The sequence below is a fragment of the Oncorhynchus keta genome, unplaced genomic scaffold (genome assembly GCF_023373465.1).
Source record: "Oncorhynchus keta strain PuntledgeMale-10-30-2019 unplaced genomic scaffold, Oket_V2 Un_scaffold_6411_pilon_pilon, whole genome shotgun sequence".
Taxonomy (NCBI): domain Eukaryota; kingdom Metazoa; phylum Chordata; class Actinopteri; order Salmoniformes; family Salmonidae; genus Oncorhynchus; species Oncorhynchus keta.
In genome coordinates, this window is record NW_026290982.1 from 122,501 (window position 1) to 135,254 (window position 12,754).

Genomic DNA, 12,754 nt, shown 5'->3' on the forward strand with positions numbered 1-12,754 from the left:
TTCCCCTCATCAAGCTACACACAATACCCCATAATGACATCACAATACCCCATAATGACATCACAATACCCCATAATGACATCACAATACCCCATAATGACATCACAGTACCCCATAATGACATCACAGTACCCCATAATGACATCACAGTACCCCATAATGACATCACAGTACCCCATAATGACATCACAGTACCCCATAATGACATCACAGTACCCCATAATGACATCACAATACCCCATAATGACATCACAATACCCCATAATGACATCACAATACCCCATAATGACATCACAATACCCCATAATGACATCACAATACCCCATAATGACATCACAATACCCCATAATGACATCACAATACCCCATAATGACATCACAGTACCCCATAATGACATCACAATACCCCATAATGACATCACAATACCCCATAATGACATCACAATACCCCATAATGACATCACAGTACCCCATAATGACATCACCATATGACATCATTTATTTTTTTTGTTTTCATAATGACATCACATACCCATAATGACATCACAATACCCCATAATGACATCACAATCCACCCATAATGACATCACAATACCCCATAATGACATCACAATACCCCATAATGACATCACAATAGGTTTAATGACATCACAATATTCATAATTCCATTCCCCAGTTCAATGTAACAGTGATAGGTTTAGGTTACTGTCATTCATAATGACATCCATTCCCCATCAATGTACATCAGTGATAGGTTTAGGATACATCATTCATATACATTCAGGCAGTTCAATGTAACAGTGACAGGTTTAGGTTACTGTCATTCATATTCACCCAGTTCAATGTAACAGTAATAGGTTTAGGTTACTGTCATTCATATTCCATTCACCCAGTTCAATGTAACAGTGATAGGTTTAGGATACTGTCATTCATATTCCATTCAGGCAGTTCAATGTAACAGTGACAGGTTTAGGTTACTGTCATTCATATTCACCCAGTTCAATGTAACAGTAATAGGTTTAGGTTACTGTCATTCATATTCCATTCACCCAGTTCAATGTAACAGTGATAGGTTTAGGTTACTGTCATTCATATTCCATCCACCCAGTTCAATGTAACAGTAATAGGTTTAGGTTACTGTCATTCATATTCTCCCAGCTCAATGTAACAGTGATAGGTTTAGGTTACTGTCATTCATATTCCATCCAGGCAGTTCAATGTAACAGTGATAGGTTTAGGTTACTGTCATTCATATTCCATTCAGGCAGTTCAATGTAACAGTGATAGGTTTAGGTTACTGTCATTCATATTCCATTCAGGCAGTTCAATGTAACAGTAATAGGTTTAGGTTACTGTCATTCATATTCCATTCAGGCAGTTCAATGTAACAGTAATAGGTTTAGGTTACTGTCATTCATATTCCATTCAGGCAGTTCAATGTAACAGTAATAGGTTTAGGTTACTGTCATTCATATTCCATTCAGGCAGTTCAATGTAACAGTAATAGGTTTAGGTTACTGTCATTCATATTCCATTCACCCAGTTCAATGTAACAGTGATAGGTTTAGGTTACTGTCATTCATATTCACCCAGTTCAATGTAACAGTGATAGGTTTAGGTTACTGTCATTCATATTCCATCCACCCAGTTCAATGTAACAGTGATAGGTTTAGGTTACTGTCATTCATATTCTCCCAGTTCAATGTAACAGTGATAGGTTTAGGTTACTGTCATTCATATTCCATCCACCCAGTTCAATGTAACAGTGATAGGTTTAGGTTACTGTCATTCATATTCACCCAGTTCAATGTAACAGTGATAGGTTTAGGTTACTGTCATTCATATTCCATTCAGGCAGTTCAATGTAACAGTGATAGGTTTAGGTTACTGTCATTCATATTCCATCCACCCAGTTCAATGTAACAGTGATAGGTTTAGGTTACTGTCATTCATATTCTCCCAGTTCAATGTAACAGTGATAGGTTTAGGTTACTGTCATTCATATTCCATTCACCCAGTTCAATGTAACAGTGATAGGTTTAGGTTACTGTCATTCATATTCCATCCACCCAGTTCAATGTAACAGTGATAGGTTTAGGTTACTGTCATTCATATTCACCCAGTTCAATGTAACAGTGATAGGTTTAGGTTACTGTCATTCATATTCCATCCACCCAGTTCAATGTAACAGTGATAGGTTTAGGTTACTGTCATTCATATTCACCCAGTTCAATGTAACAGTGATAGGTTTAGGTTACTGTCATTCATATTCATTCACCAGTTCAATGTAACAGTGATAGGTTTAGGTTACTGTCATTCATATTCTCCCAGCTCAATGTAACAGTGATAGGTTTAGGTTACTGTCATTCATATTCACCCAGTTCAATGTAACAGTGACAGATTTAGGTTACTGTCATTCATATTCCATTCACCCAGTTCAATGTAACAGTGATAGGTTTAGGTTACTGTCATTCATATTCCATTCACCCAGCTCAATGTAACAGTGATAGGTTTAGGTTACTGTCATTCATATTCTCCCAGCTCAATGTAACAGTGATAGGTTTAGGTTACTGTCATTCATATTCTCCCAGCTCAATGTAACAGTGATAGGTTTAGGTTACTGTCATTCATATTCCATTCACCCAGTTCAATGTAACAGTGATAGGTTTAGGTTACTGTCATTCATATTCACCCAGTTCAATGTAACAGTGATAGGTTTAGGTTACTGTCATTCATATTCACCCAGTTCAATGTAACAGTGACAGGTTTAGGTTACTGTCATTCATATTCTCCCAGTTCAATGTAACAGTGATAGGTTTAGGTTACTGTCATTCATATTCCATTCACCAGTTCAATGTAACAGTGATAGGTTTAGGTTACTGTCATTCATATTCACCCAGTTCAATGTAACAGTGATAGGTTTAGGTTACTGTCATTCATATTCTCCCAGTTCAATGTAACAGTGATAGGTTTAGGTTACTGTCATTCATATTCTCCCAGTTCAATGTAACAGTGATAGGTTTAGGTTACTGTCATTCATATTCACCCAGTTCAATGTAACAGTGATAGGTTTAGGTTACTGTCATTCACCCAGTTCAATGTAACAGTGATAGGTTTAGGTTACTGTCATTCATAGTCACCCAGTTCAATGTAACAGTGATAGGTTTAGGTTACTGTCATTCATATTCTCCCAGTTCAATGTAACAGTGATAGGTTTAGGTTACTGTCATTCATATTCACCCAGTTCAATGTAACAGTGATAGGTTTAGGTTACTGTCATTCATATTCCATTCAGCCAGTTCAATGTAACAGTGATAGGTTTAGGTTACTGTCATTCATATTCCATCCACCCAGTTCAATGTAACAGTGATAGGTTTAGGTTACTGTCATTCATATTCTCCCAGTTCAATGTAACAGTGATAGGTTTAGGTTACTGTCATTCATATTCCATCCACCCAGTTCAATGTAACAGTGATAGGTTTAGGTTACTGTCATTCATATTCACCCAGTTCAATGTAACAGTGATAAGTTTAGGTTACTGTCATTCATATTCACCCAGTTCAATGTAACAGTGATAGGTTTAGGTTACTGTCATTCATATTCTCCCAGTTCAATGTAACAGTGATAGGTTTAGGTTACTGTCATTCATATTCCATTCAGGCAGTTCAATGTAACAGTGATAGGTTTAGGTTACTGTCATTCATATTCACCCAGTTCAATGTAACAGTGATAGGTTTAGGTTACTGTCATTCATATTCACCCAGTTCAATGTAACAGTGACAGGTTTAGGTTACTGTCATTCATATTCCATCCACCCAGTTCAATGTAACAGTGATAGGTTTAGGTTACTGTCATTCATATTCACCCAGTTCAATGTAACAGTGATAGGTTTAGGTTACTGTCATTCATATTCTCCCAGCTCAATGTAACAGTGATAGGTTTAGGTTACTGTCATTCATATTCACCCAGTTCAATGTAACAGTGATAGGTTTAGGTTACTGTCATTCATATTCCATTCACCCAGTTCAATGTAACAGTGATAGGTTTAGGTTACTGTCATTCATATTCTCCCAGCTCAATGTAACAGTGATAGGTTTAGGTTACTGTCATTCATATTCACCCAGTTCAATGTAACAGTGACAGGTTTAGGTTACTGTCATTCATATTCCATTCACCCAGTTCAATGTAACAGTGACAGGTTTAGGTTACTGTCATTCATATTCCATTCACCCAGTTCAATGTAACAGTGATAGGTTTAGGTTACTGTCATTCATATTCACCCAGTTCAATGTAACTGTGATAGGTTTAGGTTACTGTCATTCATATTCTCCCAGCTCAATGTAACAGTGATAGGTTTAGGTTACTGTCATTCATATTCACCCAGTTCAATGTAACTGTGATAGGTTTAGGTTACTGTCATTCATATTCTCCCAGCTCAATGTAACAGTGATAGGTTTAGGTTACTGTCATTCATATTCTCCCAGCTCAATGTAACAGTGATAGGTTTAGGTTACTGTCATTCATATTCTCCCAGCTCAATGTAACAGTGATAGGTTTAGGTTACTGTCATTCATATTCACCCAGTTCAATGTAACAGTGATAGGTTTAGGTTACTGTTCATTCATATTCATATTCCCCAGTTCAATGTAACAGTGATAGGTTTAGGTTACTGTCATTCATATTCCATTCACCCAGTTCAATGTAACAGTGATAGGTTTAGGTTACTGTCATTCATATTCACCCAGTTCAATGTAACAGTGATAGGTTTAGGTTACTGTCATTCATATTCTCCCAGCTCAATGTAACAGTGATAGGTTTAGGTTACTGTCATTCATATTCCCCCAGTTCAATGTAACAGTGATAGGTTTAGGTTACTGTCATTCATATTCTCCCAGCTCAATGTAACAGTGATAGGTTTAGGTTACTGTCATTCATATTCACCCAGTTCAATGTAACAGTGATAGGCTTAGGTTACTGTCATTCATATTCTCCCAGTTCAATGTAACAGTGATAGGTTTAGGTTACTGTCATTCATATTCTCCCAGTTCAATGTAACAGTGATAGGTTTAGGTTACTGTCATTCATATTCCATCCACCCAGTTCAATGTAACAGTGATAGGTTTAGGTTACTGTCATTCATATTCTCCCAGTTCAATGTAACAGTGATAGGTTTAGGTTACTGTCATTCATATTCACCCAGTTCAATGTAACAGTGACAGGTTTAGGTTACTGTCATTCATATTCATCCACCCAGTTCAATGTAACAGTGATAGGTTTAGGTTACTGTCATTCATATTCCATCCACCCAGTTCAATGTAACAGTGATAGGTTTAGGTTACTGTCATTCATATTCACCCAGTTCAATGTAACAGTGATAGGTTTAGGTTACTGTCATTCATATTCACCCAGTTCAATGTAACAGTGATAGGTTTAGGTTACTGTCATTCATATTCCATTCACCCAGTTCAATGTAACAGTGATAGGTTTAGGTTACTGTCATTCATATTCCATCCACCCAGTTCAATGTAACAGCGATAGGTTTAGGTTACTGTCATTCATATTCACCCAGTTCAATGTAACAGTGATAGGTTTAGGTTACTGTCATTCATATTCTCCCAGCTCAATGTAACAGTGATAGGTTTAGGTTACTGTCATTCATATTCCATTCACCCAGTTCAATGTAACAGTGATAGGTTTAGGTTACTGTCATTCATATTCACCCAGTTCAATGTAACAGTGATAGGTTTAGGTTACTGTCATTCATATTCTCCCAGCTCAATGTAACAGTGATAGGTTTAGGTTACTGTCATTCATATTCCCCCAGTTCAATGTAACAGTGATAGGTTTAGGTTACTGTCATTCATATTCTCCCAGCTCAATGTAACAGTGATAGGTTTAGGTTACTGTCATTCATATTCTCCCAGCTCAATGTAACAGTGATAGGTTTAGGTTACTGTCATTCATATTCTCCCAGCTCAATATAACAGTGATAGGTTTAGGTTACTGTCATTCATATTCTCACCCAGTTCAATGTAACAGTGACAGGTTTAGGTTACTGTCATTCATATTCACCCAGTTCAATGTAACAGTGACAGGTTTAGGTTACTGTCATTCATATTCCATTCACCCAGTTCAATGTAACAGTGACAGGTTTAGGTTACTGTCATTCATATTCCATTCACCTAGTTCAATGTAACAGTGATAGGTTTAGGTTACTGTCATTCATATTCACCCAGTTCAATGTAACTGTGATAGGTTTAGGTTACTGTCATTCATATTCTCCCAGCTCAATGTAACAGTGATAGGTTTAGGTTACTGTCATTCATATTCTCCCAGCTCAATGTAACAGTGATAGGTTTAGGTTACTGTCATTCATATTCACCCAGTTCAATGTAACTGTGATAGGTTTAGGTTACTGTCATTCATATTCTCCCAGCTCAATGTAACAGTGATAGGTTTAGGTTACTGTCATTCATATTCTCCCAGCTCAATGTAACAGTGATAGGTTTAGGTTACTGTCATTCATATTCTCCCAGCTCAATGTAACAGTGATAGGTTTAGGTTACTGTCATTCATATTCACCCAGTTCAATGTAACAGTAATAGGTTTAGGTTACTGTCATTCATATTCTCCCAGTTCAATGTAACAGTGATAGGTTTAGGTTACTGTCATTCATATTCACCCAGTTCAATGTAACAGTGATAGGTTTAGGTTACTGTCATTCATATTCTCCCAGTTCAATGTAACAGTGATAGGTTTAGGTTACTGTCATTCATATTCCATCCACCCAGTTCAATGTAACAGTGATAGGTTTAGGTTACTGTCATTCATATTCACCCAGTTCAATGTAACAGTGATAAGTTTAGGTTACTGTCATTCATATTCACCCAGTTCAATGTAACAGTGATAGGTTTAGGTTACTGTCATTCATATTCCATCCACCCAGTTCAATGTAACAGTGATAGGTTTAGGTTACTGTCATTCATATTCCATCCACCCAGTTCAATGTAACAGTGATAAGTTTAGGTTACTGTCATTCATATTCACCCAGTTCAATGTAACAGTGATAGGTTTAGGTTACTGTCATTCATATTCACCCAGTTCAATGTAACAGTGACAGGTTTAGGTTACTGTCATTCATATTCCATCCACCCAGTTCAATGTAACAGTGATAGGTTTAGGTTACTGTCATTCATATTCACCCAGTTCAATGTAACAGTGATAGGTTTAGGTTACTGTCATTCATATTCTCCCAGCTCAATGTAACAGTGATAGGTTTAGGTTACTGTCATTCATATTCACCCAGTTCAATGTAACAGTGACAGGTTTAGGTTACTGTCATTCATATTCCATTCACCCAGTTCAATGTAACAGTGATAGGTTTAGGTTACTGTCATTCATATTCTCCCAGCTCAATGTAACAGTGATAGGTTTAGGTTACTGTCATTCATATTCACCCAGTTCAATGTAACAGTGACAGGTTTAGGTTACTGTCATTCATATTCCATTCACCCAGTTCAATGTAACAGTGACAGGTTTAGGTTACTGTCATTCATATTCCATTCACCCAGTTCAATGTAACAGTGATAGGTTTAGGTTACTGTCATTCATATTCACCCAGTTCAATGTAACTGTGATAGGTTTAGGTTACTGTCATTCATATTCTCCCAGCTCAATGTAACAGTGATAGGTTTAGGTTACTGTCATTCATATTCACCCAGTTCAATGTAACTGTGATAGGTTTAGGTTACTGTCATTCATATTCTCCCAGCTCAATGTAACAGTGATAGGTTTAGGTTACTGTCATTCATATTCTCCCAGCTCAATGTAACAGTGATAGGTTTAGGTTACTGTCATTCATATTCTCCCAGCTCAATATAACAGTGATAGGTTTAGGTTACTGTCATTCATATTCACCCAGTTCAATGTAACAGTGACAGGTTTAGGTTACTGTCATTCATATTCTCCCAGCTCAATGTAACAGTGATAGGTTTAGGTTACTGTCATTCATATTCACCCAGTTCAATGTGACAGGTTTAGGTTACTGTCATTCATATTCACCCAGTTCAATGTAACAGTGATAGGTTTAGGTTACTGTCATTCATATTCTCCCAGCTCAATGTAACAGTGATAGGTTTAGGTTACTGTCATTCATATTCACCCAGTTCAATGTAACAGTGATAGGTTTAGGTTACTGTCATTCATATTCACCCAGTTCAATGTAACAGTGATAGGTTTAGGTTACTGTCATTCATATTCTCCCAGCTCAATGTAACAGTGATAGGTTTAGGTTACTGTCATTCATATTCTCCCAGCTCAATGTAACAGTGACAGGTTTAGGTTACTGTCATTCATATTCTCCCAGTTCAATGTAACAGTGATAGGTTTAGGTTACTGTCATTCATATTCTCCCAGCTCAATGTAACAGTGATAGGTTTAGGTTACTGTCATTCATATTCACCCAGTTCAATGTAACAGTGATAGGTTTAGGTTACTGTCATTCATATTCACCCAGTTCAATGTAACAGTGATAGGTTTAGGTTACTGTCATTCATATTCACCCAGTTCAATGTAACAGTGACAGGTTTAGGTTACTGTCATTCATATTCCATCCACCCAGTTCAATGTAACAGTGATAGGTTTAGGTTACTGTCATTCATATTCTCCCAGCTCAATGTAACAGTGATAGGTTTAGGTTACTGTCATTCATATTCTCCCAGCTCAATGTAACAGTGATAGGTTTAGGTTACTGTCATTCATATTCTCCCAGTTCAATGTAACAGTGATAGGTTTAGGTTACTGTCATTCATATTCCATCCACCCAGTTCAATGTAACAGTGATAGGTTTAGGTTACTGTCATTCATATTCACCCAGTTCAATGTAACAGTGATAGGTTTAGGTTACTGTCATTCATATTCTCCCAGTTCAATGTAACAGTGATAGGTTTAGGTTACTGTCATTCATATTCCATTCAGGCAGTTCAATGTAACAGTAATAGGTTTAGGTTACTGTCATTCATATTCCATTCAGGCAGTTCAATGTAACAGTAATAGGTTTAGGTTACTGTCATTCATATTCCATTCAGGCAGTTCAATGTAACAGTAATAGGTTTAGGTTACTGTCATTCATATTCCATTCACCCAGTTCAATGTAACAGTGATAGGTTTAGGTTACTGTCATTCATATTCCATTCAGGCAGTTCAATGTAACAGTGATAGGTTTAGGTTACTGTCATTCATATTCACCCAGTTCAATGTAACAGTGATAAGTTTAGGTTACTGTCATTCATATTCACCCAGTTCAATGTAACAGTGACAGGTTTAGGTTACTGTCATTCATATTCTCCCAGTTCAATGTAACAGTAATAGGTTTAGGTTACTGTCATTCATATTCCATCCACCCAGTTCAATGTAACAGTGATAGGTTTAGGTTACTGTCATTCATATTCACCCAGTTCAATGTAACAGTGATAAGTTTAGGTTACTGTCATTCATATTCACCCAGTTCAATGTAACAGTGATAGGTTTAGGTTACTGTCATTCATATTCCATCCACCCAGTTCAATGTAACAGTGATAGGTTTAGGTTACTGTCATTCATATTCCATCCACCCAGTTCAATGTAACAGTGATAGGTTTAGGTTACTGTCATTCATATTCACCCAGTTCAATGTAACAGTGATAGGTTTAGGTTACTGTCATTCATATTCACCCAGTTCAATGTAACAGTGACAGGTTTAGGTTACTGTCATTCATATTCCATCCACCCAGTTCAATGTAACAGTGATAGGTTTAGGTTACTGTCATTCATATTCACCCAGTTCAATGTAACAGTGATAGGTTTAGGTTACTGTCATTCATATTCTCCCAGCTCAATGTAACAGTGATAGGTTTAGGTTACTGTCATTCATATTCACCCAGTTCAATGTAACAGTGACAGGTTTAGGTTACTGTCATTCATATTCCATTCACCCAGTTCAATGTAACAGTGATAGGTTTAGGTTACTGTCATTCATATTCTCCCAGCTCAATGTAACAGTGATAGGTTTAGGTTACTGTCATTCATATTCACCCAGTTCAATGTAACAGTGACAGGTTTAGGTTACTGTCATTCATATTCCATTCACCCAGTTCAATGTAACAGTGACAGGTTTAGGTTACTGTCATTCATATTCCATTCACCCAGTTCAATGTAACAGTGATAGGTTTAGGTTACTGTCATTCATATTCACCCAGTTCAATGTAACTGTGATAGGTTTAGGTTACTGTCATTCATATTCTCCCAGCTCAATGTAACAGTGATAGGTTTAGGTTACTGTCATTCATATTCACCCAGTTCAATGTAACTGTGATAGGTTTAGGTTACTGTCATTCATATTCTCCCAGCTCAATGTAACAGTGATAGGTTTAGGTTACTGTCATTCATATTCTCCCAGCTCAATGTAACAGTGATAGGTTTAGGTTACTGTCATTCATATTCTCCCAGCTCAATATAACAGTGATAGGTTTAGGTTACTGTCATTCATATTCACCCAGTTCAATGTAACAGTGACAGGTTTAGGTTACTGTCATTCATATTCACTCAGTTCAATGTAACAGTGACAGGTTTAGGTTACTGTCATTCATATTCCATTCACCCAGTTCAATGTAACAGTGACAGGTTTAGGTTACTGTCATTCATATTCCATTCACCTAGTTCAATGTAACAGTGATAGGTTTAGGTTACTGTCATTCATATTCACCCAGTTCAATGTAACTGTGATAGGTTTAGGTTACTGTCATTCATATTCTCCCAGCTCAATGTAACAGTGATAGGTTTAGGTTACTGTCATTCATATTCTCCCAGCTCAATGTAACAGTGATAGGTTTAGGTTACTGTCATTCATATTCACCCAGTTCAATGTAACTGTGATAGGTTTAGGTTACTGTCATTCATATTCTCCCAGCTCAATGTAACAGTGATAGGTTTAGGTTACTGTCATTCATATTCTCCCAGCTCAATGTAACAGTGATAGGTTTAGGTTACTGTCATTCATATTCTCCCAGCTCAATGTAACAGTGATAGGTTTAGGTTACTGTCATTCATATTCACCCAGTTCAATGTAACAGTAATAGGTTTAGGTTACTGTCATTCATATTCTCCCAGTTCAATGTAACAGTGATAGGTTTAGGTTACTGTCATTCATATTCACCCAGTTCAATGTAATAGTGACAGGTTTAGGTTACTGTCATTCATATTCTCCCAGTTCAATGTAACAGTAATAGGTTTAGGTTACTGTCATTCATATTCCATTCAGGCAGTTCAATGTAACAGTGATAGGTTTAGGTTACTGTCATTCATATTCACCCAGTTCAATGTAACAGTGATAAGTTTAGGTTACTGTCATTCATATTCACCCAGTTCAATGTAACAGTGATAGGTTTAGGTTACTGTCATTCATATTCCATCCACCCAGTTCAATGTAACAGTGATAGGTTTAGGTTACTGTCATTCATATTCACCCAGTTCAATGTAACAGTGATAGGTTTAGGTTACTGTCATTCATATTCACCCAGTTCAATGTAACAGTGATAGGTTTAGGTTACTGTCATTCATATTCACCCAGTTCAATGTAACAGTGACAGGTTTAGGTTACTGTCATTCATATTCCATCCACCCAGTTCAATGTAACAGTGATAGGTTTAGGTTACTGTCATTCATATTCACCCAGTTCAATGTAACAGTGATAGGTTTAGGTTACTGTCATTCATATTCTCCCAGCTCAATGTAACAGTGATAGGTTTAGGTTACTGTCATTCATATTCACCCAGTTCAATGTAACAGTGACAGGTTTAGGTTACTGTCATTCATATTCCATTCACCCAGTTCAATGTAACAGTGATAGGTTTAGGTTACTGTCATTCATATTCTCCCAGCTCAATGTAACAGTGATAGGTTTAGGTTACTGTCATTCATATTCACCCAGTTCAATGTAACAGTGACAGGTTTAGGTTACTGTCATTCATATTCCATTCACCCAGTTCAATGTAACAGTGACAGGTTTAGGTTACTGTCATTCATATTCCATTCACCCAGTTCAATGTAACAGTGATAGGTTTAGGTTACTGTCATTCATATTCACCCAGTTCAATGTAACTGTGATAGGTTTAGGTTACTGTCATTCATATTCTCCCAGCTCAATGTAACAGTGATAGGTTTAGGTTACTGTCATTCATATTCACCCAGTTCAATGTAACTGTGATAGGTTTAGGTTACTGTCATTCATATTCTCCCAGCTCAATGTAACAGTGATAGGTTTAGGTTACTGTCATTCATATTCTCCCAGCTCAATGTAACAGTGATAGGTTTAGGTTACTGTCATTCATATTCTCCCAGCTCAATATAACAGTGATAGGTTTAGGTTACTGTCATTCATATTCACCCAGTTCAATGTAACAGTGACAGGTTTAGGTTACTGTCATTCATATTCACTCAGTTCAATGTAACAGTGACAGGTTTAGGTTACTGTCATTCATATTCCATTCACCCAGTTCAATGTAACAGTGACAGGTTTAGGTTATGTCATTCATATTCACCCAGTTCAATGTAACTGTGATAGGTTTAGGTTACTGTCATTCATATTCTCCCAGCTCAATGTAACAGTGATAGGTTTAGGTTACTGTCATTCATATTCTCCCAGCTCAATGTAACAGTGATAGGTTTAGGTTACTGTCATTCATATTCTCCCAGCTCAATGTAACAGTGATAGGTTTAGG

General features: G+C 36.9%; 1 long non-coding RNA gene across 16 annotated transcripts in view; it reads left to right on the plus strand.

Moving 5' to 3' along the window:
- The first annotated feature begins 788 nt into the window (after nucleotides 1–788).
- The window catches only part of LOC127929310 (uncharacterized), a 33,511-nt gene continuing 21,545 nt past the window's right edge, over nucleotides 789–12,754 (plus strand). For 13 of the 16 annotated variants that reach the window (XR_008134349.1, XR_008134350.1, XR_008134348.1 and 10 more), the window contains exons 1-2: nucleotides 789–1,506; nucleotides 8,944–9,108. This is a non-coding gene — a long non-coding RNA (uncharacterized LOC127929310). Of the gene's footprint in view, nucleotides 1,507–8,943; nucleotides 9,269–12,754 lie in introns of all 16 variants that reach the window. The other 3 variants (XR_008134355.1, XR_008134347.1, XR_008134344.1) reach the window with 1 other exon arrangement.